At 38.2% G+C, this 5693-nt stretch overlaps 1 long non-coding RNA gene across 1 annotated transcript; it reads left to right on the top strand.

Moving 5' to 3' along the window:
* The first annotated feature begins 180 nt into the window (after window positions 1-180).
* Window positions 181-4921, top strand: LOC106868941 (uncharacterized). The gene is made up of 4 exons (XR_001409356.2): window positions 181-244; window positions 955-996; window positions 2548-2566; window positions 4849-4921. It is a non-coding gene; the product is annotated as an uncharacterized LOC106868941 (long non-coding RNA).
* The last annotated feature ends 772 nt before the right edge of the window (window positions 4922-5693 follow it).

The raw sequence follows: 5693 nt of genomic DNA, 5'->3' as shown, positions 1-5693 counted from the left end.
ATATATATATATATATATATATATATATATATATATATAGATTTGTATACATATACATACAGACATAACCACACATGCACACATAGAAGGAGAGATCTCCCACCCGTAATCAATTAAAGAAATCTACTGTTTTCTACATCTAGATTCTTTCATGGATTGTAGTTATGACTATAGTAATGTTGTTTTTTTTATCTTCTTACATCCATAGGGAAATGTCGGTAAAGAGGGCCCTCCTGGACCACCGGTAAGTTATAAATCAATTTTCAATATCTGTTTACTACAAGCGATGTGCACATACATATGTACAAACTCGTACATACACGTACACGCACGTACGCACACACACACGTACGTGCGCGCGCATACGTGCGGGTGTGTAAGATCATATATTAGTTAATTTCGTTCGGAGGTGGGTTAAAATAAACGTCCATGACTTTAACAAAGCTCTACTGTTGAATAAAAGCAGGTTTGATGTTGGAGGCTAAGCATCATCAACAACTACAGCATCGTCTTCAACACCAACAGTAGCACTACCTCCAACACTAAATACCACCGCGAACATACCACTAGCACTAATACCAGCATCCTCGAATCACCATTGCCATCACCATTACCATCGTCATTATTATCAATACCTCCATCACCACTGCCACTAACACAACCAACATCATGTTTTCGCTCTGTCATATCTCTGTATCTTTCTTCAGCTTCATGCTGACGGTTAAAAAAAATAGAAAAAGAATAAGCGAGATAACGGGATATGAGAGGGCCATACTGGTTTTGGAATTATAGAAGAGAGGAGGTCATGTCTTGTACACCTTTCATCAGGTTTGTTCAATTAAATTCCGCTTACGACTAAACGACGACGAGGACGACGACGACGACGATGACAACAACAACAACAACAACGTCATAATACTATCAAATTGCTAAATCTCATATATTAAATTTCAGGGTGAAATTATACTCGATGGTACAAACAACACGTTAGTGAAGGTAAGCCACTTCGTAATTATCTTACCTATTTCAGCTTTCAGTGATCTCTTTATCACTCTTTATTGTTTTTATCTCTCTCATTTCTCACTTGCCTTAACCTCGCTTGTACCTCTCACGTGTTTCTATCTCTGTTACCTCTCTTGTACTACTTCTACCTCTCGTGCTTCTCTCTCATCTATTTCTTTCATGACTCTTTCTTATATGTATCTCTGTTATATTTTGCTCATACTTCCCTTATGTCTCTCTTATACCTCTCTTGTTCTACCATCATGTCCCTCTTTTATATAAGGCAATGAACCGATGTAGTTGTCAGAGCGTTGGACAGAATACCCGGCGGTATTTGTTCCGACGCTGCACCCTGAGTTCTCCTCCCCCACTCTCTCTCTCTATCTCTCCACTTGTTCATATGACTTGTACATATTCCCCTAACTTTAATTGGTTCAATCCGCTGAGCTACAAATAGGTACTGTTGTTACCAGGAGTTTGACTACCATTAACGAGTGTTTCATTGGATTGCAGTAATGATTTAAAAACGTACCAGTTGCTTTTGAGAAACTAACTGATACCTACCTAATCCTAAGTATTCTCCTTTAAATATCCTCTTATAGCAGTAGCACTTAATCACTTTTTTGTTTTTGTTTCACAGCACACCGAAAATTAGATTTAAAAAATCCCCTCCGCCACAGTGATGTAAACAAATCAACACCGGTTGTCAAGTAGTGTTGGGGGTCAAATACAAAGACACACACAAAAAAGACACGCACATACACATGTATATATCTACAATTTATGTATGCTTAAATGCATACGGCGGGATTCTTTCATTTTCCATCTTTAAATTTAAAATATTAGAAAAGAAGGAATGTATTCTGTTGTGTCTGGGGAGAGTCATTTTTTTGTGTGCCTTATAATTTAACACGCTCACCGGTAAAATTTCCACTTATTTCTTATTTTTATTTTCTTAAAATTTTCGTTGGGTCTTGCAACCTTTTCAAAAGTTTAACGGTGATTGTGTTGAATTATAAGGCACAAAAAGAAAATAACTCTCTCCAGACACAACAGAATATGCTTCAACACACGAACTCACATAAAGAATCATGCAAACCAAATCCCCCCCAAAAAACAATGTACTGTTTATCTAGTTATATTAATGTTACGTGTGTTAAACAAAATGATAATCACATTTCACAAGATACTGAAGCCGTACTTACCATAACCGTACAATTACACAAGCATGGTTACCATCATCATCACCACCATCGCCAATGCAGCATTACCACACCAATATAATATTATTGCCACAACCAACATCATCACTATCGTCGCTGCCACTGTCATCATCACACTATGACTACCGCCATCACATTCAAAATCCACGACACACTTGACTTGGTCAGAACCTTGTGGAACACCAACGTAACACAGCACACCATTTCAGGACAACCTGCATTAGATACCTGATTTCCTGTTAGCTACATAAATACACTATCGATCCTTTTAATATTTCACAGTTATGTTTCAAATTTCTAATGTGTTATTTCTCTATTGCAGGGTCAAAAGGGAGATAAAGGTGAGTCGTTGTTGAAATTCCTTTATTTTAATGTTTTCCAGTAATTTCGTTCGTTAAATTTGAGGTCCTTGAAGGATTTCCATTTTGCTTTATATTATCACATATGAATCTCATCTGTCAAGCTGCTGCCAGGTGGGAACTGGACTGTAATTGTAGCAATAATGGTTTGGGAATCTAATTCTACCACACCAAAATGTCGCTTTGATCCTGCCCGTGGATCAGGTGTAGGGACGCTGGTGTCCATGTACCTTTTAAAATACTATTATTGAGTAAATAAGCTGTTAGAATAGATGAGGAAGTCCACACACACATGCACTCACATATACACACACCTACATGAACACAATGCATGCGCGCACATTGCGTGACATCTCTAGACTTCTATTATAATTCCGGGACGACTAAAGACTTGTGAGTGGATTTGGTTGACAGAACCTGAAAGAAGCCCATCGTGTATATGTACCTATGTATACATATATATGTGTATGAGTGTGTGTGTGATTTTCTGTTTGTTCCCCCGTCACAATGATGTAAACAAATCAACGTCGGTTGTCAAGTAGTGTTGGGAGTCAAACACAAAGACACACACACACACACACACACACACACACACACACACACACACACACAATTTATGTATGCATAAATACATTCGACGGGCTTCTTCAATTTTCCGTCTTCCAAATCCATTCACAAAGCTTTGGTCGGCCCGGGGCAAGAAGACACTTGCCTGAAGTACTATGCAGTAAGACTGAATTGAAGACCACATGGTTAGGAAATAAGCTTCATTCCACACAGTCACACCTATCATCATCCATCATTTAACGTCCGTTTTCCATTCTGGCATTGATTAGACTGTTTAACAGGAGCTGGCCAATTGAAGAGCTGTCTAGGCTCCATATCTATTTTGGCATGGTTTCTAAGGCTGGATGCCCTTCCTAACGCCAACCACTTTACAGAATGTAGTGAGTGCTTTTACGCAGCACCGGTTTTATTTAGCTCGACGTGTCTTCTCAAGCACGCAAACCGTCAAGAGTCTCGGACCCCCGTCATCCCCTCTATGAGGCCCAACGTCTGAAGATCCTCTCCCACCTCTTCGTCTCACGTCTTGTTGCGTCTGCCCTTTCCACATGTTCCCTACCAATGTATAATTTATTTATTCCCTTCCTTGTTTCAGAGAGGTTACGGTAAATTGACGATTTGCTCTGTTGCTACTCAAAAGTTCTTTCGCACATTTTCTGCAATTCTTAAGTCATATTAATTGCACGTAACAAGAAATTGAGTAGTGAGAAAGTGAGTCATCAGCCGACAAACGAATAAATATATTCTACACGAACACACACACACACAAACGTACGCATGGTGTATACGTGCGTGTCTGTGTGTGTCATACTGCCTCTTTGCCTTGACATAGTGCGATAACTGTAAACGAGTGTCACCGTCATGCAAACGGTTCCTTCTTTTTCAGTTTTCCGAAGCATGTCTTAACATGGGGAAACATTATCTTTCTGGGAAAAAGGTGAAGGTTGGTAATAGGAAGGGAGTTTGGTGGTAGAGTATCCACCTCAGCAAATTCTGTCCGGCCCATGCGACAGTGATGATGATGATGATGATGATGATGATGCAATTTCAGCAGAAAAATTTAACGGAAGCTTAATTCAAAAATTATTCGATTCATATTTACTGATGAAATGATTTTTGATTGCATAAAATTACTGAAGCGTGTGTACGACTGAATTCTTCAAAAATCAATATTTTGTTTTCTATTACTCTTACAATTAAGATCACACACACACACACACACACACACACACACACACACACACACACACACACACACACACACACACACACACACACACACACACACACACACACACACGCACACGGTGTAAAGCCGTGTCTCTTCATTTACATTAATAATACACTAAAACTCCCGAACATGTCAATTCCACTCCCTTCAACTCATAAGCTCGGTCACAGATGCAAAATCGTGAAAGAAAAAGAAAAATATGCATTATTTTATTGGACTGGATAACGTTATTGTAGATATATTTTCCAAAAGCAAAACAAATTATCGTGTTTGGAATGTCTTCCAGATTAGGTTAATCAGTGGATCATGACTAGCACAAGACAAAGCAATAAAATGCGCATACGTACAGATTCAGCTACTGTTGGGTAGGGTAGGCTTGCTGGAATGCTCTGTGTGTCGCCTTTATTTATAATTTTAAAATAAACAAGAAAGAAAGAAGGTAATTCTCAAAATTTCTTTTTAAATTTAGGTTCTTCGATAGATCTCGATTCAATAAAAGGATTGAAGGGTACCAAGGTAAGAACTTTCGATAATGGATTTTTGATTGCAACCATTTCATATCACTAAAGTCCCTCTTTAATCACAAATATTTCACTTCACATATGTTACTGAAGTCCTTAAACAATGATCATAAAATATGGAAGTCACAATCTCACACGTTATATATGTTGTTATATATATATATATATATATATATATACTTTTACCTGTTTCAGTCATTTGACTGTGACCATTCTAGACCACTGCTTTGAAAGATTTTAGTCGAACAAAACGGTACCTATTCTATTTGTCTTTTTTGCCGAACTGCTAAGGGAACTTAAATTACATCTCCAGCAAGTTAACTCGGGATCCCTCGACAACAATGTAACCTTCATTTAACTAACGTATCTTCGGCCTGGTGAGTAGCTAGGAGAGTACTCCCGTTTAGTAATTATTACTTTCGATGATCTGCTAGCCAAGAAATATATATAATTTGGATTTTACCGGCTCCATTCCCACTATTTGGATTTTTACTCGCATTCATAGCAACCTTAGTTGCTATTCATGAACTATCCCCCAAAAAACAACTTTTTTCTGCTTTTCGAACTGCGATATGGGAAAACCTACAACTTTCTACGCCAATAAACTATTATGTGTGTGTATGTATATATGTATCACGTGGAGATCAGTCAGCGTTTACTCTATTTCTGCAAGATGAAGGCGAAACTCTTTTGGAGAGAATAGTCACAGGAGATGAGACCTGGCTCCATCACTTTGAGCCAGAATCCACAAGGCAGAGTACACATATATATGTATATATATGTATGTGTGTGT

Source organism: Octopus bimaculoides, unplaced genomic scaffold, assembly GCF_001194135.2.
Source record: "Octopus bimaculoides isolate UCB-OBI-ISO-001 unplaced genomic scaffold, ASM119413v2 Scaffold_13923, whole genome shotgun sequence".
NCBI lineage: Eukaryota > Metazoa > Mollusca > Cephalopoda > Octopoda > Octopodidae > Octopus > Octopus bimaculoides.
This window is presented reverse-complemented; position numbering and strand designations above follow the sequence as displayed.